Here is a 23,573-nt window from a genome sequence, read left to right as displayed (position 1 = left end):
TATTAAATGTTATCATTGCATTGTCATTAAATTTAATATCACATATAGTGTCATAACGATAGTCATGATATTTAGTATCATGTGAAAACGTATTTTAACACACGTGTCTTGATAGATAGCGTAACAATCGCATCGTACGTTAGCTCTTTCTTAGTTAGCTATTTCTTCTTCTAGTACTAAATCATAACAAGACATTTTGCAAATCTAGAATCTTGTTTGACGATCCTGCAATGATCGAAATTATAACAAAAGTGATATTGATCTTACATGTAGTATTTATTATTATATTTAGAATCATTGTAACTTCAGATGATAATTTTTGTATTCTATTACTCAAGAAATATTTTATTTTTAAATTTATTATGAATTATGATTAACATATTTCAACTCTATTAAAATCTGTGATTTTAACTAGTTTACTCGTTACATATTAATTGCCTGTCGCAATATTTATATAAAAGGTAAAAAAATAATGGTTGTATGGTATAGATCAGAGACATTGTGTGTATGTACATATAAATGAAATTTAATATAATTTTTTGCAAACATCTCGAAAATCAAGATCGACTGGTAGTTATACGCATAAGAAAAAGTTATTTAAAATATCGATTTCTGCAATATGCATATATTCCAAAAATCATAAAAATCAATAAGGAAGTTTTTTTTTGTAGATAATTATTGGTGTTTTTTAATACTTTTTTATAAACAAATTTTAAAAATAAATATACACTTTTAATTTTAATGATTAATTCTAATCTTCATCCGATTCTCTTCTTTATTCAATTTTTCAGTAATTGAAGAAATAATTCAATTATTTTTAAAAAAAATGATAAAATATTCGTAAAATCCGACAACGTTACATATACTAATTTAAAGACATATATATAATGAAAAAATCGTAAAAAAGTATCATTATAAATACTTTTCTTTTAAGTATAATACATGGAAACATGTTTAAAATCTTATCCTCTATAACATACTTGAAAACCAGCATTCATCAAGATATCGATAGATTTATTCTTACCCATTTCGTTAACCATTCCTCACAGTGATTTCTCACTTCTAACATCTTATAAATTGAAGAAAATAATAATGAAAACAAAAGATGTTAATCGAAAAACACGTGTCGCATAAAAAGGTCAATCGGTCGTATCAATTGCATTCCACTAGGAGAATGCAATCGAATCTGTTCCAGCCTTTGGTACAAGCTCTGACCGATGGCAATCACCGGTCGAAATCCATCGATTCGATACGGTTCGATACCGATCTGGCATCGAGGATAAAAGGGAGAAGGTAGAGAACGGAGCAACGGATTGTCCTTTGACGACGAGTGTGCAACGTTACTTTTTTACTCGCAGAAACGTTGCCTTTAACCGACAGCCAATAAAACCGACAACCACTCGTCCGTTTCACCAAATCCGTCTACTAACTGCGAAATTGCATGTTGCTCAGACACCGGTATGAGAATTCGTCGACGAGTTATGTCTACATATATCTAACGTGGCGGAACCGTGTCGATCGTAATTTTTAAGTTTCATGGAGATTGTCTCGAAGATTGAAATGGAATTTTCGAAGAAGTACGACTCTCTGAAGGAGCATTTTTTTCTTTACGACATGATATATATATATATAGTATAGTGTCTATCTGTGAAAATATTTTTATATTCGAAATGTTAACTTATTCTAATCTATAAATGTAAATAAAATTTCATGCTATTTGTTAGTCTAGAATAAATTCAATTTATTCAAATATTTTATCGAAAATATATGATAAATGCAATATGAAAAAACTGCATATATTAAAATTGGTCATTTATATATAAAATTTGAACTGAATAGGATAATTTTTGTAAAATTTATGATCAAAAATTAATTTAAAATACAAAACAAAAGTAAGTTGAAAGAAAAGTAACACAAATATTATTAATTTATTGTTACATACGTAATATTAGTTGATATTCTTAATAACATTTGTGAGACGATGTTAACATACTATAAAATATTTACATTTTCAGCATTTTATATTTTAATAATTTTTTTCTGTTTTTATGATGTTTCATTATTTATTTCATTAATTATTTAATCTTTTATCTATTTTAAATATCAAATATTCAATAGAATTAATGGCTTTTTTATAAAATGGTTAGAATGTGAAATATATTATAAATATAGGATTCATTATTTTACGTTTCAGTCAATTGTGTTATATTATTTTATTGTAATAAAAATTTTATAATAGGCTTAATTTTTTGATATTTTAAAATATACAAATATTTGTATTCATTATGTCCATCAGAATTAAAAAATATTAATTTTATTTTAAAAAATCTTCATTTTATATTAACCACAATAGTATAGTAATTATAGTTATTTATAGTTAAAAATTTATAATTCCATTGCATAAATATATTTAATTAGACCTTTTTAAATTTTATACGATTTTACATATCTATTATCTTGTTAAATTTAATTGTGAAAGTGAAAATCGTGTGAATTATTTTTGTAAATATTTAAATACTTATTAAAATTAAATTCTTTTGCGATTTTTTTTCACATTTCATAATGAATATTTTATAACTTTTTATAAATAAATATTATTTGATTTACTTTATACTTTACGTAGAATCAATCATAAAACTCTTCATTCTCTCACAATTCTTGAAAATCTAATTTTAGTGAAAATTAGATCATAATAGATTACATATAAAATTATTTATTTTTCCACAAAAAAATCTCTTGGAATCTCATGTGAAATCAACGTTCAAATTTTTATCATTTTTTCATGTTTTATATATAATATTCTCGAAATATTTTTTACAATATGATAAAGCATTGAATTTTAAAAATTTGATATCATCTGTGTATAGACTTAATATCTTACGGCAACATTAAATTATTATTATATAATTATATATAATAAGTTAAATATGCCATAAATTATTATATAATTATAAAATTAAATCCGAAATTTAAAAGTTTAATGCATATCTATATTTTTATTTAACATTCATTATCTAACGTCGAATAATTTCTACGCCTTTTTCAAACTTATTTCAACAATCATAATTAAATCAATCATCGAAAAAAAAATAAAATAAATTTATTAATTAATGCATTTCTCGAATTTAAAGATACGAAAGATATATCTCACTTAATTCGATGAGCATTAATGAAACAGATAAGAACACGGGCTACGAAATGAATCGCAGTTGATCGGCGTGTAATTAAAATTTAATACGATATATACAGGAAACCTTGTGCTTTTTTTGTTTTTTTTTTTTTAAATGCAACATATCGCTTTTTTTTAAATTCGTCCCACTTTCTTCACGATCCACCGAAGATCACGTAATCCTCATGTATAAACACTGTATATCATGTTTTTTTCCTTTCATTTTTCTATTTTTTTTTTTTCTCTTCATTCTTCTTTTTTTAACCGTTTGGCAACCGAAACTGCAAGATTCACCTTGGTGAATTTCAAGTGAGCGATATACAGTCGATCACAAAAATCTTCGTTATGTTATTTAATAAGAAAATTCTGATTTTAATAAAAATTCGTGTATATACAGAATGACTCGTAATTCATAGAATTATTTTATAGTTAGTTAGTTATAATAATCTTCATTTTCAAATTTGAAATTTTTTAAATACAAATTAAATACAAAATTAGCTAATAAAGATATGAATGAATTATTCTATATGAATGTGAAAAAATAAGCGAAATATATATATATTTTTTTTTATTTAAAAATGTCAAAAAAATTGAATTTGAAAATTCATAGATTCTTTAAGCAGTAAAATGTCATTCTATATTTTTTGCATATTTATATAATAGAAAATAAGTAGAAAGTTAAAATTTTTTGCTTATTTATTCATATGTAGAATAATAATTTATTGATATTTCATACATATTTACTTAAAAAATTAGCTAATTTCAAGAATTTACAAGAAATTTCATATCGAAATTGCATATAAAAAGATTTGATCGTTGTATTCAAGATTTTCCATCGAAATGTAAAATATTCTGCATATAACTCTTTATTTATTAATGCTTGAAATTTTTATGAAAATTAGATTTTTCAAAAAGATTTCTCACGCGTAAATTTTCTTGTAAGCTAACATATGTATATATATTTTTATGAATTGGCTGTTTAAAATGTATATAAAAATTTTTGTGGCTGACTGTACTTATGCAACTCGATGATAAATGCAAATTTATGGGTTTATTAAAAGAGCTCGTTTAATTACATTTAATTCAGTAATTATCATTATTACATTATCCTGATCCTGGTCCAATTTCGATGATCGGACACATTTTGGAATATTACGAGAATTATATTCCAGCGATATATTCATCTTGCATTGATCCCTGACATTTCATCGTCGAACGAAATAAAAAGTCGTGGGCTGAATAATTCCTGAGTGTTTGAACATGGATGTCACAGATGTTGCAGATCGATACTCTCTTTTCTAGTTTTGGTCCGTGCTCAAAGAACGGCTTGTCGCTGCGTCCCGATAAGATACGACGACTCGATTCGTTCGTCCAACATTCCATTCGAGAGAAAAGAAGAGGAGGGCTTTCCCTGTATAACTCGCTTTCACGAGTGAGCATCGATAACTGCGTGTAATTGAAAGAAAATATCCCGGTTGATTCGTTGCTGCTCTTGATTAAAAATCATTATGTACCAAGATCTCATTGGTAACGTTAGCCGTGTTGGTCCGGCTTAATTATTTTTGACATCATTTGACAGATATGTTTTTAAAAATATTTTTCTTTTTTTTTTTTTTTTTGTTAGAGTTTTGTTTCATCCTTGATGAATGAGAAATCAAATGGAGAAAGATCGATAAAGTGTATTTTTATTAGAGACGAATATTGGGATTCTGAAAAATGATACGCGTAAAAACATCGCTTGTTCTAACATCGATTAATTGGAAATTTCGTTATTTAAATGAATATACATTATCTGAAAATATCTAATAAAGTTTATATTCTGGTCACCAATTATGGAATGGTGATTAAAAATGATAAATTTATATTTTGTAATGTATTTCTTTTACTAGTTTTTTTTCTTTGCATAATAAATATTTGTTCAATTTTTAAACGTTATTTTGTGATCTGTTAGCAAATTTGATTCTTGCTGACCGAGAAATCGTTTATGCAAAGGAATTTTAGTTTCCAATTAGTTCGGATAATCGATGTTATATTGTATTTGGATTCCCGGGATTTCGAGAACTAAATTGTGCTTTGAAACGAGCATTGTTGAGTCGCTTAATTGTTCGTAAACACTTCCAATTCACGATGATACCTAACAAAGTTCGTCCCGAGATGTGATTTGAATTCTCGAAATTTCGGGAATCTTGATATTTATGTATGTTATACTGTTGAAAACTGTCGAAAGAAATTCTGAATCCGACGCAATTTGATATTTTCGTAAACTCTTAATTTTAAAACGTTTATATCTTTGAGTTTTGTATAATTTGAAATATTTTATTTATTCGTTGTTTATTCATCATTCTTTATTTTTTTTTTAAATAAAAATAGTTATACAATAAAATTATATACTTAATAGATTAAAATTTAAATAATTTTATAGAGAACATAATTGAACGTGAATAGTTTTTCATAAATTAGATTTGTACAAAATACATTATTTATTTTAGAAATAGTACATCTTAATAAAAATTAAAAAATAATACTTGTCAAATATAGACTCAATGTAATTGTTTTTAAATTGAATTAAATATGAAATGAAATAACGAAATGGCAAATATTTTGAAAACCCAATAATTTTTTTCTCAAATTTATTAATATCATTGATATGTATATATAAATATAAATATTTATAACTGAAAAAAAATAGATTATAGATATAACTATAGACATAATTATAGAATAAGCTATAAATATGAAAAAATAAAAAACTATTAAAAAACTTTGTTTAAAAAATGAAGAATCAATGAAAAAAACAAACATGGAAAAATTTGATGAATTAGAAATATGATCTGTTTCTAATATTTCATAAACAAGATTTATATATTTTTATAAACAAGAAACACATAATACAATAACGTAATGGTATCTCTATATATCGAACACCAATACATTGATTCTTTTCAAATATATTTATCTATACTTTATTTTAAACTTATTTATAAACATTGCATCTGAATATTTTTTTAAAAAATTATCTTATTTTTCCATTCTTTTTTTTCTAAATATTCCTTACTTTTTCTATTATAAAATGTTTTAAATTTATAAAAATTTTTTATTTTTATTAAAATTTTAATTTCAAAATTTTTGTTCAATTTAAAGATGTTAACAATTTTTAGGCAATAAGATAATTACAAAAATAGTACAATCACAATTTCATAATCAAAGTAAGAATCAAAAATGGTTTATATGTTTCATTCGTTATATATCACAGTGATGACATAACGTAACAATAAAGATACAACAGAAAGAAATACGATAAAAATTCGATAACTACGTTAATCAAATATCAACTGGTTATTGTATTTCTCATCGAGAGGAATACTCGTGTAATTTTAGATCAAAGCACAATTTTCTCTCCCACGAGAGTAATTTTCTCGAGTTCGATCGTGAGGCATTTAACAGACCGATACTTTCACTCAATCGACAGCGAATGCTCGTGATTTATAACGATATTAAAATGGTCACGTCGATTCTGCATTCTAACGCGGCCGCGAGCCCGTCGTTCCTTAACGTTTTATCGGTTTTTATTTATGAAACCGGAGGAAATGACACTTCCGGCCAGAACCGCAGCCTATCTCCAACTAACGTGACACGTCGACCATTTCGAGGACATTTAGTGGGTTGAGAATAATGTTGATACGTATTTCCACTTAAAAAAAAAAATTATATTTATTATATTTTTTAAATATGAATTGAAACTTTAAATAGAATTGCTACTTCAAAAAGAGTTATGACTTGTAGAGAAGATATTAAAGTAATAAGAAAATTTAAAAAAATTAGAAATTTTAACAAAATTTAAAAATTTGAAATAATGAATAAAAGAAATTTCATTATTTCATTATATCATTCAATAATAAAATAATTATATTAATATGAAATAATAAGGTTTCATATTATTTTGAATATTTATAAAATTATATGATATCGATTTATTGATATTAAATCTCAATTTGAAATTTCCTATTGCAATTGACAGCGCGATTATGTAATTTTGGCTTTTATTAAAATCTGCCATATACATAATATGTAGTGGATATGCGTGGTATTACATTAAAATTCGAACATCGTAATGTGTCAGAGATTATTACACTAAATATCTAAACACATATTTATTTATAATAGTGTTATGAAATTAATTATTTTTAACGTATAAAACGTTTGATAGGAAAATAATTTTGTATAAATATTGTAGAATTTAACTTTGTATAATCTATTAAGGAAGCATTTTCTATTTTTCGAGAATATATGGATATTAATAATTTTATTATTAATTCATTAGATGATATACCTTTATATACCTTTGAATTTTTTAAAATTATTTTATTATTATTTCCTTTTTATTTTAATTATTACAATTTTTTAATTAGTTTGCATTGCTCGAGAAAAATTTCTTTATATAAAAATATTTAAAAAATATTTAAAATGAAATAGAAATATAGTTTTTGTCTTGTATTTTGCTTTTCTAACTTTGACTTTTTACTTTTTTCTAGCTTTGATTTTATTTCTATATTATTTTCTTTTATTTCTTTCTATGTCTGTTTTTATGCCTGTTTTATTCTTGCATATTCTTTCACTTCCTATTGTTCCTTTAAATATTTTTTATATTTTTAATTTGATTCATGTTCTTTAAACAATTATTTAAAAAGACAATGAAAAATTTAGAATTGAAGTAATCAAATTATTTTATATATAATAAAATACAACGTATTCTTGTAAACTAATTTTTAAATAATTTTTATATATTTTTTTATGTATAAGATCTTTTCTTCCATATCCAATATTTAATTAACTTTATTTTTTGCATTTTATTGTTTTTTGATTTTTTCATTTTAATTATATAAAATACGAAGTCAATTTCAATCATCTCCGACAATTGCGTTCAGATCATTCAGATTTAATGATTTTAGAATTATTTATCCATTATTATATCCATTATTTATTTTATATATATATATCTGATTATCTTTGGTTTTATCTTTTAATTTTTCCATCTTAACTATTATATAAAATTGATTTTTAATTATTTTCAACAATCCTTGTATAAATCATTCAAATTTAATAATTAGAATTATTTCCACATTCATTATTTCTATATTCATCTAATAATTATCTTTAATTTCATTTCATTTTGATTTTTTTGTATTAACTATATGAAATGCGAAATCGATTTCCAATCATCTCCAACAATCAGATCTTCCAGATTCAATGATTTCCAGAATGAAAGGGAATTGTTCACGCGACAGACGCACAACGAAGTGGTCGAGGAACGAGATATCAAACGTTCGCGATAGGAACGATCACAAAAGAATCCTCGATTCCCAGGGATGTTTTATCTGTGCAGCTGTTTCGCAACTATCTGGAACATCGTGTACATAACGTTGGCCGCTTGGCACAAAACTAGGCCAACGGGTACAATCGTTGTTTTTGTTAATTTGCTCGTGGAAACGCGCCGAAAGTTGCGGACAAAAAGTTTATTAGAACGCTTCATACTCGACAAGGGGTGAATCAACCCCTCGAGAAAATGTTTCTCCCCTTTTATACCAACTGTCTCTTCCTGTTTTTGGCTCTCTGTTCATTCATCGCTGCCTTCGTCGTGCTGTAAATATAGTTTTTCCAGAAGGATTTTTTGCGCTTTTTCTCCCTTTTTTTTTGTTTTGTTTTTTCTTTTCGATTTATACGCAATTGGAGCATAAAAATTGTTTGTAAAAATAATGTAAATTTTTTTACATATTTACGATTTTCCTTTCGTTTCGAAATTTTTTAGACATATATTTTGGAAGATATTTTAATTTCTTCAAGAGAAAACTTGTTAATATATTTTACTATGAAAAAAAAAAAAAAAAATAAAGAAAACGAACGATGGAATTTTGTTTTGGCGGATATAAAATTTTTGATTTTTTTTTTTTAGTTATATTATTTTATATTGAATATAATTCAAAAATTTTAATGTAAAATAGATATTATATCAAAAATTATTTTATTTGGAACGTTAATTTTGCGACAAAATTTATTAACTTTTATATTAAAGGAATAAACTTAAATTAAATTATATTAAAATTATGATTTTTTTTTTTTAGATAATTATTATGCTTTTTTCATTCAAGTTATAATTTTTCCCATTGATATTATTCATTTACTAACACGAATCCATTGACGCACGAACTGTAAAATATAAAATAGAAATAGAAATAAATACATGTATTAAAGTAAGCCGTAAAATATGCACTTTTAAACAACTAGTGGCAATAAAATATTAGCAAAAATCTTAGACAATGATTTGAAAAAGTTATATTTTATGATTTCCAAACATATATGTTAATTAATCGTCCCAAAAATAATAAATATCGAATAATTTTTTTATTAGGGACAGTAAATTATTCGAAAACTCAAAATTATTACAAATTTTCTTAGAAAATCTAATAATTATTTACTATTTTCATAATCATTTTGAATGATTAAAAATCATCGAATGCTTACATTGATGTGTCGCCATTTATTATTTGACTAAAAACAAGTAATGTTAAGACAAATATTACAGTTTAATTTAAACAATTTAATTTTTTGTTATAAAAGAATTACTCGTTAAAATTGAGAGAAAATGATATTACGATTATGATTTAAATTAATAACACTTTTATTTTTCATAACGTAAATCGGATATATTGAAAAGATTAACGCAGTTTGTTTTCTCTTTGCAATGTAAAAACTATATTTTTCAGTTGTTAGTTTATTTTTTTATACGTACGTGTTTCTCGGAGGTTTAATTTGTTTCTTTTTGAGCAGCTTGTAAACTTCAATTTTCTTGGAAAAGAAACTTCGAAGCTTCCAATTATCTTCCTGTTCAAGCTGGCAACTTTCGATTTGCTGTCTTAAGTAATCTTCAGAAAATCTGATAGAACGAAGAAAATTGAAATTTCTGTCTTGTTGCTTATTAAAAAAAAAAAAAATATCGAGTTTTTTAATCCTCTTTTCTTCTACAAAGTATCTTGAATATTCAGAAACATTGATTTTAAGATTCTTTATGCAATCTTACAAATGAAGAATATGACAAATTGAAGAAATAATATTGTCAAAAGACATTATTAAAAATAATGCGAACAAATTAAGATTAAATTTCACTTATCGAAAGGTCGGCAAATAACTGGTGACGCGATCTATATAACCGACTGTTCCTCATCAAGTCAGACTAACATCACATTATCGTAATATTATAGTATAATCGCTTAAAAACTTCGACTTCACTTTTCTTTTTTGCGTATCGATATTCTCGTAATTTGCTAAATTTTCTTTTTTTTTTGTATATATAGATATAACATCTCAATAATTACATGATGAGACCGAGAAAAGTTTCATCCAGTGTCCATAATTAAATTTATCATTCACTAACAATCGATTCAAATTGAAAATCGATTAATGGGTTATCGGTCGATAAACATTGGTATCGAAAAGCTATTAACTGGTTTCCGATAGATAAAATGTTAAGAGATGTAACGCATACAGTACTATTCGAATCGATATCACAGAGATTGGATCAAGATTGGAATTAATTAGCTAGGAAGTAGGTCTGAGACTTGTTGGCAGCTTCCTTTTTCGATTTCGCTTATTTCATTGGGTTGCAAGAAGCGAAAGAGAAAATCACATTTCTTATGAGTGAGATAGAAGAAAGTTTTGTTTTATTTTGCGATGTGTATTTTAAGTTTCTATGCGCATGCCTGAAAAACTGACTCTTATAACACATATTAAAGCATCGCTATAATTTAAACGGGAAAAATTCGAAATAATTTCTAATGATTTCGATTCCATTACTACTTGCAAGACATGCATCGAGCCAAATCTCACACCGCGTAAATTGTAAATTAACTAATTGACTTTAAATTTATCTGCGACTCGTCTCTATTTTATGTGTTTAAACGTTGAATAAATAATTTATTTATACTTTATTTTTTTTATTATTATTATTTCAAATCAGATCGCACGAATTGTTTAAAAAAAAGTTTAACACGAGAAAGAAGACTTTTCAAATTGCTAATTTCACTTTCATTCTGTAAAAAGTTTCATCGTTGAATGAAGCTTTTAGAAAACATCAAATCCATTTAGTTCTCTACAAAAACATCTAAAACAAACGAATCACGATTCGCATTTTCCCAATCGACGTTCTTCTCTAAGTACTTGTTTCCATAGGAACGATTCGATGGAAAACGCGACATAGACGAAGTGAGTGCTCGTTAATCTCTGATGCGTTCTCTCATCTTCCATTTGTTTCTTGATTTACCTTTAACAGCCGCGATTTTTGCGCCATTCCACGCTAATAAATTGATTGTTTTCTACTGTGTTGCCTGCGATTTTTTTGAAATTAAAATACGTTCCATGAAATTCATGTGAAAATAAGAAGAGTTCGAATTTTCAAAAATTGTTTAAAAAATATGAATCTTTGGCAAATTTTTTCCGAAAAAGAATTTTTCTTTCCATAATTATTAAAGATAGACTTCTTTTTATTATTTTATTTTAATCGTAAAAGATCGATCTTTTTAGCGAATTGTTTTGTTTTATTCGTAAAGTTTTATTTTATTAAAAATATTTTTGTAACTTTGTAAAATTCATTAATTTCGAGTAATTAAAAAACTTGAAAGAAATATATATTCTATGGTCTTTTCTCTTAAATTTCGCTTTCATATCCAATATAAAATTGTGATCAAAACAAACGCGATGATGCGTGGCACGGCACTCGGATCAGCTTTTCTCCTTGGAGAAAATCCAATGATCTATTTGCGATAAACGCAAATTTTTATTGACTAAATCAAACAATTTAATATCATAACTGTTATTTTTTTTTTTACAACTCTTATAGATATTTGAAATGTTTTACTTATATTTAAATATATAATAATTTTATGTTAAATATAATATTTAATAACAATAATGCAATAATGAACACGTCATGATATTTAATACATTCGATTGTTATTGTTATACGTTTGTTATTTAAATAATGATATATTTTTAATGTTGGAAGTAAATGTATTATTTACACAGAGTAAAAGATGGTAAATATCATTGTACACGAGAAATGAAAAAATGGTAAAAAGCATGGTGTTTCGTTTCAAATTTGATAATGTATAATCTTTAAATTGGACTTTAATCAATTTGACAAACGACAAAATTCGAAATTATATGAAAGTGAAACTTTAGCAAGTTTATTTATGTCTGTTTGAGGATTAATGGGAATTTGGTACGTTTTCTTCTTAGTCTAACGACAAGATAACGGAAGATCCGTGCTCGTAGAATCAACTAAATGACTTTATGGTACGATGATCAGATAGTGCTTATACTTTTATGCTGCTATTAATTTAAATTTGGCGGAATTGACGATCCATAACATAAATCGAGGCTCACTGAAGCTTGTAAAAAGTATAAAATGCAGGTATAAAGAATATATTTTCTTTAACACGCAACATTACCTCTACAATTGACAATGACTTTTTTCATAATTATTCCGTTTAGAACGTTGATTTATTTTTTTTTTCTCACGAAAATGAAAAAGAAAGAAATAGCAAAAGCATATTAATATTAAGGATATTTAATAATCGAATCATATAATAATTAATTGGGATTGAAGCGTTTCTTTCATATTTAATAATAAATCGACAAATCTACGTTTGGTAAATTGATGATTGTTGATTTATTTATGTTAAAAGTGTTATGAATTATGATACGATTAAATAATTTTAGATAAAATAGCTCAAGAGTGTATGATAAAATAATTTTTACGTTAGCTTTATTAATATAATCTTATTGGAATTGGTAGATTACGAATTGAAAAAAGAAAAAAAATGAAAGGAAGTCAGCATTTGAATTTCAAAGTAAAGAAAAAAGATATATTAAATTCTCTATGTTGTATAAATCGTAATAGTAAAATATATTTATATTTCAATTTCAAAAAATTCAAGCATTGTGATAAAAAATGATCGATTTGGCATGGAATATACAAGTCAATGATGGATCTCGATGAAAGAAGTAGATTTAATCGAAGAAGAAAGAGACGAAGAATAAACGGAAGCTTTTCAATTGCTAGTAGTTTAATTGCTCGCTAATTAACCTTTTCAACGAACTTCTTCCTCTTCTCGTTTTTTCTGGTTCTTTTTTTTATTTTTATTCGTCGTGATCCTAATTTTTTGAATAAACACGCGATAAATTTGACGGTAATTTGTATCGATTTGACGAAACAAGTATCATTTATTCGATAGATAAGATTATAAAATGTAGTGATAAATACGTAGAATGTGACAATAGAAAAAAGGATAAGAATATCTTTTCTTTTGTTTTTTCGATCTTTCGAAAAAATTACAGAATAATAGTAAATTAAAAAAATAATAACATTAGGAAATTTAATGTAATATAAATTATAAATATATGAATATTGTGAGATGTGATAATTTAGATGTTAACTTTTGAGAAGAGTACGTTGTGAAATTGCGTTTTAATATGTAAATTTTAATAACATATATTTTAAATGTAACGATATAATCTCTGAGATATTTATACATTTATTTGAATATTTAAAAATCTACAGAATGTATATGATATGCAAAAAGACACAATATATCTACACATTAATATATAAATAATATATAAAAAATAAAGAAAGAATAAAGAAAATCTCTATTTAAGATTCATTTTCTTAATAAAGTTCAAATAATAAATGTTCCTTATTATAGTTTATTTTTAGTTTAACAATTACAATTTTTAGTTTAACAACCAGTTTAATCACAATTTATTTTAATTATTAATCATATATAAGTAAATTTTATTTTATAAAATTTCAATTGACTTATAATTAAAAGCATAACAAGCATTTGTTCTAATATACCAAATTCCAATTATTTTTGAACTTTTTTCTAAACTTTCTTCAAGTTTGTTCTTGATATTTAAATGAATGATCATGAAATCTATTTTATTATTTATTAATATATTTTAAATCTAGTATTATTTTAATTAAAATTATTTTAATAACAGTATTTTAAATAGTATTCTGAAAATATGATTATCGTATAATAACTTATCAAATTTACTTTTTCATAATCATAAAATAAACTAGAATAAATTTTATTTAAATATACGCAAGACTGCATCTGTTGCAACAAGAAGAAAAATAAGCTGAACATTAATGAACGACAACCGCTGTTGTGAAAGGTCGTTGTAATCTTCATTTTACTTAAGTTTTAATCATTGTTAATGATCTCGTTACTATATCTATAGGTCAAAACCTTGATATCTCATTTTTTTTTTATCTTATCTCATATTTTTATTTTCTTTTCAAATTACGATATAATTGAGAAGATATAATGATTCTACTGAAAAATAAATCGAGAATTATTAAAATAAAATTTTTCCATTTTCTCGTTTCAATAATTTTTGACTGAATATATTTAGATTTTCTGAAAAATGAAAGAAAAACATATGATTGTTACATATTTGTTACAGGTAATTAAGGTAACAAATGCTGTTTGAAATATATTGTTTCGTTAATGAGATATGCAACTTCAAAATTGATTAAAGCAACTTTAACTAAAGCTTAAATATACTGAAATATTCTGTTTGAATGTGACAAGATATAGGTACATTTTTAACAAGTTCATTTTACTATTAAAATATGAACTTTTCATATTAAAAGGAAAAATAATTGAATAAATTATAGAATAAAAGTTGAGAAGAATATAACTTTTATGATAATTAATTTATTAACATTCTTAAGTTAAAATTATATTTAATTTAAATTATAAAAATTTATACGATAATCTGAAAATCTTCAACTTTCGTAAATATTAATGTAAAAGCAATAATAAATTTTCTTTTTTGATAAAATATTTGAATTTAGCAAAAACAAAAGAATATAGTTTTTGTGAAAAACGAATGAATTTTAAACACTTTTCTTGGAAAAGACATTACTGTGTGACGCTCCAAGTATATTTAATCATCCATAGTGGAGCAAAAAAACATTCAAAGCTAAATATTATCCTTCTTAATGTAATATCTAATTTCATTTTGAAACAACTGAAAAAACTGAAAGCTTTATAAGTTCCTTGTCTATTTTATAAAAAAAATTGTTACATTATTATAAAACACATAAGCCATTCTAACTTTATTTAACATAGAAATGACTATTTCAATATATGAATAGTTCAGAATATAATTATTTCATAAACTTTGATAATCAACGTATCTCATTAATAGATTTAAAAAAAAAATAAATAAAAATGAATATTAATAGTTAAGAATGAAGATACATTATACTTTTGAATAACACATATCTTGAAAAAAATTTTAAATGATTAGATTAACTTTAAATGAGAAATATAAGTTAACTATTCCAAGTAATACCTTTTCAAAAATTTGATTAATTATTGTACTAAAAGAACTATATAAAAAAAAAAAAAAAGACACGAGTTGAAAACTTTAAAGGAAAAGATTTGGAAACATTGATGTGAATCGAACTTTTATTCTTCTCTCTTTTTTTCCTCTCTCTTTCTCTCTCTCTTCTCTTCTATTCGAAAGGTTTAACTTCAATAGAATTACGATATTTTTCCAAAGGATCCATTCGTGCGCGCCGCTCCCACGACCATAATTATGGATAAGAGTCGCAATAAATAACGTACGTGCGGCTCGTATATAAAGTCAGCGAGACGGGTATAATTCGTGCATAATTTACTCGTTTTCGATAGGTGGGAGCTCTGGGACGGGGTTTTCGCGGTTCCTAAATCGATGCGCTACTTTACAAGGAAATCATGGTGGATACCATGCAATCTCTTTACATATTACACCCGTTGAATCGAAATAACCGTTTCGAAGGGATGTTTTCCTATAGATATTGGCAGTGCTTGAGTTATGACCATTTTTATCTCCACTTCTTTCTGGCACTTCTTTTTACCAATATCCTTGATATTCTTAATGGATCGTTATCTTTAATTAGGTTCAAATGTTATTGTAATTAGATATAAATAATAAGAGTTGCGAAAAGTATGTAGTAAGAAGTAATAAGTTGGAGAAAAATTATTGATGAAATAATTAAGATATTAGTTAGATATAAGAAAGATAGGGAGTAAGATGGTAAAAATAAATAAAACGAGTATATTTTCTTTATTTCTTGTACAAATATATGATTTTGTGTCATAAATATATATTTTTGATTATTGTAAAATTAAAACTTAATTTGTTAATAAATTTTATTTTTAAGATGATTAACATTAATATTGAACGAATATAATTTTAACGTGTGAACGAACTAATTTTTCTGTAAGTTTATGTATCGCCAATTTAAAAATTTAAAGCATTCATATGAATAAAATATCAAATTAATTTATATGTTGGACTTTGTAATATAATTTTATGATATTGTATTGAATGATTAATAAAATACTTGAATTATAAACGAATGATTATAATAAAATAATAAATTCATTATTATACCTTATATATGTTAATATATTTATGAAACATTTTTGGAGAAACTATTATATACACAATAACAAATAAGTAATAAATAAATAATTCAACCGATTACAATTTAAATTTTACACTATATGTGAAATTTATTTAAATCCTTCCATTCGCTACTTTAAATTGTCAAATTTCTTTATGCTTCTATCGTATCATTTAATGTCTAATTTGTTTACCATACGTCAAACTACATTATCGACTCAGATGCAAAGATTACATACCGGCGAAAAAGAAAAAACAAACGACATCCGCCATTTTATCGTATTTACCATCTTATCTCCCTTCACTTCTATTCCGATAAGCGAAATTCTTGTTATACCCGTTTTTACATCCCCGCTAATATCACCACTATATTTGAACTCGTAACGCTGTCACGTATACGCGTTTCACCGGTGGTGGCGCGATGAATAATATTTAATGAGACCGGTAGTCGGTGTGCATCGGATCCGGGGCATGAATACGCTTAGGGAAATTAGAGTGGAGAGAGAAATGACCGGCGTTGTGCGACCGGCACTGTATCGCTGCTATACACCGGTGTCTATGACAGGAGCACGACTCCACGGACAGCGTACCGTGACCGTACCGTTACTGGCGCGCTGCGGTGTAAATCAACCTTTAGTATCAGCCGACTATCCTTTGACCTTAATAAAACGAAGCGGCGAGTCGTACCAATCGGTAAAACAGCTCGCGATTCTTCAACAGAGTGATAAATTTTTAATCGCGAAAAACGCGAATCGCTTTTTAATTTTTTTATTTTGTAAACGAAGTGAAGTATTTAAAACACGAATGACTCTTTTTCTAAAACTTACACGAATTATGGTAATTATCTACGAAAAGAAGCTTCTTCGTCGATTTTATTCTTATCTTCTTTATTCTTTCGTCGAGATCGCTTCTGTTTTACACTTATACGTTCATTTAATTCATGACTATGCCTGAGCGTAAGCATATCGATTACGAGAGATTCTATAAATACGATTCTGTTATTGCTATCGTTGAAACTTGGATCATTGTAATTTCGCTCAGGGATTTTGTTTTGTATTTTATTTTTGCATACTTTGGATCTGCGGAATGTTCAAGCTCGACATGGCATGAATTTGAAACATTTTAAGTTCGTCGTAATTTATAAGGAAAGTTCGTTATACATTTTCGATCGACTACGATGTATTTATATATAGTAACAGTAGATAAATGGCTGCTTACGCGCAAGCAGCTGCAGATATATATATGTGTAGATAAAATTCTATGTAATAATAGAAATATTTTTTTGCAAATATCTCGAAAAGATTAGATCAAATCGTGATTATGTGTGTGAAGAAAAAACTTATTCAAAATCGTATTTTTTTTTATAACATATTCATTAAAATAGATGAGATCTCTTTTTTAAATAATTATCGACGAATAATAATTTTGTCTTTAGACTACGAATATGTAAAAAGTATTATACTTACAATAACAATATTTTTATATCAGAATCTTACGTAGTTATTAGTAATTATGCTTTATGACAAGTAATGTCCAAATTATTGATAAAACGTTGAAACTGTTTAATAATGTACTACAGCGTTTCATAAATATATATTAGAATAATTGTAACGCGATATGAAATCGAGAATAATTTTTTTGTTTTCAAATCAAAATATTTTTTTACAATTTCTAATAAAAATTTTTAAAACATGACATTGTTTCAAAACGCTTGTTACAATAATTGTGAAATATTATTTTATAATTGAAAATGAGAGACTAAAAAAAAGCTTGTAGAATAAGCTATTTAAAATTATCATTTATTATTGAAAAGAGAACAAAATAAACAAAATTTTTACATGGAAAAAAATTTTCGATAATGATTCGGACAACAATCTCAATAAAACGAATTGAACGTTGATAAAGTACGAAAAACAAGTGGTGTATACACGCAAGGCAATACACATTGTGTATTCAATGCGAAATACCACCACGTCATCATAACTCAAACCATGTGAAAAGAAGAGTAATTGAATTTCTTGAGCAGGGAATCTTTCAAAGAAACATTATAAAAAATGATTGGATATAATCAAACTGCTATCAATTATTTGAAAAAGAAATATAATGAAAGAGGCAGTATTTCTAATCGTAAAAAATGTGACCGTTCGTGTGTGACGATAAAACAAAATGATGGAAAATTGCGTGCAATCGACAAAAGAGGATAAGACGTGCTACGTCAAAAGAAATTAATGAGCAGTAGGCAGAAAACGTGGTTCGCGATCGTACCATTAAAAATAGTATAAAGAAAATGGAATTTTTATTTCGTAAAGCGAAAATAAAATTTTTTTCTCGCGAAAAAACATAAGAAGGAATGGTTACAATATGCAAATTGTGTCAGTGATCAAAGGATTAGTCGAAAGTGATTTTCGAGCGAGGCATTAGAGATAACTTAAGAACATATTTGCCTGATATGTGAAGCAAGATGAAATTTCACGTTTTTAGGAAGAAATTGTTAAAAATTTAAAAAAAAATATTCAGAATACAAGATTTGGAGTTCAATATTGGACACTGAAGAATTATTTAATAATTTGTATTATTTAATAATATATGTATATATATTTTAGATTATAGCAAGCATTGAAAATTTGCAAATTTGGAGATTTTTTGTTCCAACATGATAATACGAACTACTTGGAACTAATTGGAATAAAATAATATAGAAATTTTTATAAGAAAACAATAAAATGGCCACTGAACCAAACAAATTTAAACACAATTGAAAACTTGAAGAAATGAAGTTAAAAAGACGAATTAAGAAAAGGTATAAAATTATCGAAGAAAAAAATTTAGAAAAAATTTTTTTCTATGTATTTAAGATTTAATTTCTTTTATATTATGACGTAATAATATACAATAAGATATTATTTTTTTAATAATTGTATAAATAAAAAATTTGATTGAAAACTTTTTTCCGTGCAAAGTTTTGTTTGTTTTGTTTCAATAATAAATAATAATTTTGAATATATTATTGTTATTATCTATTCTATATTAACCTTCTTTATTTATCTATTAGTTTCAACAAATAAATATAAATAATATTTTATATATATATATAAAATATAACTGTGTTAAAATGATGTCACATTATCGAGTCTGATCAATAACTTTTTCTATGAATTATAAATCAAGTTATAACAATAAATAATAAGAGAAATATTAATATAATATTTTCTAATTATGCTGATATAAAAAAACTAAATATAAATAAAAAACTTCAACAAATTACCATATTTTCACTTGATTATAAGATAATTTAATTCCATAATTATGACAAATATTATAAATCATGTTTTTTAAATAGATTCTTTATTTGTCTAATCATTATACTTCATGCATTGCACTTTAATGATAGATAAATAAAATAATATTCTTTCCTATTGATTATAACTTTTGTCTTTGATCATGTTTTTAAAATTAAATTACAATACAATTAGAATTAGGTTATAATTTTTTAATAAGAATGTTAAATAACCATCAGTTTTTAATAAATATAATATATTAGTATAGTATAGTACCACTAATATACACTTAAATTAATTTTTGAAGTACAATGATTAGATCAAAAGCGATCCTAAGAAAGATTTATTTAACTTATCTAATTAATTGATTAATAATAATTTATTATTAACGATTAATAAGTTAATTAGATTAAAAATAAATCAAATCAAAGTTATTTCATCATTTTTAAATACCTAATTCAACACCTAAAATGAATCTTACAAATTACTATATTTTGTATAACTATTTATATAATTATTATCAATATTATTATATTTATTCATATAAAATATAGACCATAATTATATATAATTATTTATTTATATATACATATAGATAAAGAATCAGTGTAATTTTTGGTATGAAAATGGATTTCGAAAGTGGAACATATAATATGAACATTATGTTTGAAGTTGTTTCGATAAAATATTGGAAAAAGTAGCGCGTTTGAAGTCTTCGTACAAGAATAGTAAAGATATCATAATATATCACCTAAAGGTAGATAGCTTTAGAAACTAAAACACGTAGTACACTTACATTCGAAGCATTCAAACGTAGAAGGATGATAGATACATTTGAAGAATATAAGTTTAACAAAAGTTGTTCTCTACAGTATGTTCAAAAATGTATAACTTTTTAAATTGAAACAGATAGTATGTTCCACAAATATTCGATATATACATTATATCGATTATACATATATATATATGTATGGAATTCAAAATGAGAAAATAGATATCTAAAGAATTTGATTTTTTTCTTAACATTAACTTTGTTTTTTTAATTTTGCCGTTATAAACATCTGAATATTTTTTCTTCTTCTATCCTTTTATAATAGCACGAGAAATATTGCGTGGCATTAAGAGCGCAAAAAATTGAAGAATTAAATAAATAATTTTATAAATAATTATATATTATGTTATATATTTTAGTATATCAGAGAATAATATACTTTATTTTATTATATTTTAAAACAACAAAATTTTTTTATCATATATACAAAATAAATTAAAATAAAAAAGCAGGTAAAATTATAATCTAATCAAAAATTAAATTCCATAGTTTTTAAGTGTTGTTGCAATTTCTTTGTCAATTGAATTTTCTTAAGCTTCAGAATTTATCTGCTCTTTATTTGATCACATGTCTTCTTCTTGTATTTTTTCTTTAAGAAAACTTTCATTTTATATTTATTTTCAATATTTTCAATCGTTACACAGAGGTAGTAATAAATATTTTAACGATATTTATTTTAAAAGCGATGATGACAGACATCCAACGCATCATCAAATATTCAATTGCAATATAAATATTCCGTTTCGAAGAGAATGAAATTTATCATCGATAGTCATAATTCATTGTAAAACTTTTTTATCAACTAAATAAGAATCACGTGAATCGAGATAGATCGAATTCAATTTGCATGTCCGTTTTATTCCCTGAAACAATAAACGAGCAACAAGATCAGGCGTCAAATTGATTTCATCGGCGATAAATGATCTATCGACCATAAAATTACGGTCCACAGCATGAAATGGCCTCAGTGGTACAGTTTATCAAGGACGTTAAAATTACATACGTGGTTAGCATTGAACAAATTGGCGGCACGATCGCGAAATTATATCACGCGCGGCCTTTCTATTCAACCGATCGTTCATAAGGTCTGTGCCGATACTGTGAAACATAACGATCAAGTATTTTAACGACTCCATCGAACGTCCTCCAGAAATCCGATATCTCGCCGATTAAGTCGAAAACGCGCGGATGAAAGTACCTCTTTCAACGATAGAAGAGCCAACTATCGAGACTCTTTCGTACTTGGATGAAAATTTTGCTACTTTCTCCTTATCTGAGATTTCGTCGATAATTTATGGAAACGAGTGACTAGTTTCACTAAGTTTATTCGAGTTGTATAGAATTAGAAATAATTTTTTCATTAAATGTTTACATTTGTGTATTTTTATTCGAATATCTTCTTTTAAATCAAATCGGTTATTAGATTGGCAATTCTTTCGATGGAATTTTTTGGTTTTTTAACATTGCGTTTTATATATATATAATATATAATAAAATAATAATAATGAAGTATGTATAAATATATGCATAACGAAAATAATTTAGATAAAACAAAATATTTTATGATATACGATAATATATATATATATATATATAATAATAATAGTAAATTTTTTATCGATTATAAGTTTTGAATATTTAAATTTTGAAATTTTAATTTAAGAATAAGCTTTTGTTTAAACTATTTAATTATCGAATTTTTCTACTTCACACTTACTGGAAGGTAATATAATTTAAAATTTACATATTAAATTATTATATAATACAAAAAACATTGTTGCTTTTTTATCGTTAGAATTTATTATATTAGAATTTTGTAAGTGAATTTACAATATACATCCAATTGTTCTTAAGCGATTCGAATAAAAATTGTAATTTTTAAATTGTATTATTCTTTTTTCAAATATATTCAATTTTGGCAAAATGTATTTTAACTTTGAAATTATTATATCTATGAACAGAAGAATACCGTTATATATAAAAAAAATTAATTTATTATTATTATTATTATTCTTTTGTTTTTTTTAGAAACTGTATTTCTTTAGATTGTTCAATTTATTAATCATTTATATCATTTATGAACTATCTAATCATGAAAATTAATTAAAGATTATTATTAAAGATTATTAAAAATTATCAACTCTTAGTTTATCAATGATAAATATATATATTTAAAAAATTTAATACATAGATAATTTTAATTTTTCAATTCATCGATCCATTGATTTCACAAGAGAGTAATAAATATTGTATCTTATCAATAATTCACCAACTTTTGCAACTTGTTAAAATTCAAATACCATTGTTACCAAATCAACCAAAGTATCCAAAACAAAAATTAAACGAATAATAACATAGATTCATGTGCATTGGACGGTGTTGAAAATTCTAAATATATCAACGCGTATTTTCACCTTCAAACCGAAGAATTTATTATAATGTCTAGCAATGCGAATGATCTAAATTTGAACGACACCAACACCTTCGAAAAATATTTAACACTTTCGATCCAGAATATTATAACCCAAGCAGAATTATTATCGATCGTTATTCAAGAATTTATAGTTTTAGATAGAGTTGCAACTACCAATGACATCGACATCAGGCAAAGTTGCTTGATGGTCCATTAAACGGTGAATCCATTTAGGAACCACGTCCTCGTCCAATGTAGTTTAACTTCACTGATCAGACTGCTGATTATGATAGCATATTAAACCATATTGAATCATATTAAAAAAGACCAAGCGTAAGAATTCTTGAGAATCTAACCATCTAT

At 25.0% G+C, this 23,573-nt stretch overlaps 1 protein-coding gene across 5 annotated transcripts in view; it reads right to left on the bottom strand.

The window, feature by feature from the left end:
• LOC100869566 (uncharacterized) overlaps positions 1 to 23,573 on the bottom strand; it is a 304,803-nt gene that overhangs the window by 218,251 nt on the left and 62,979 nt on the right. The gene's annotated exons all lie outside the window — the stretch shown is intronic.

This window comes from Apis florea, unplaced genomic scaffold (genome assembly GCF_048593485.1).
Source record: "Apis florea isolate Af1SG1 unplaced genomic scaffold, ASM4859348v1 contig_1789_pilon, whole genome shotgun sequence".
Lineage (NCBI taxonomy): Eukaryota > Metazoa > Arthropoda > Insecta > Hymenoptera > Apidae > Apis > Apis florea.
This window is presented reverse-complemented; position numbering and strand designations above follow the sequence as displayed.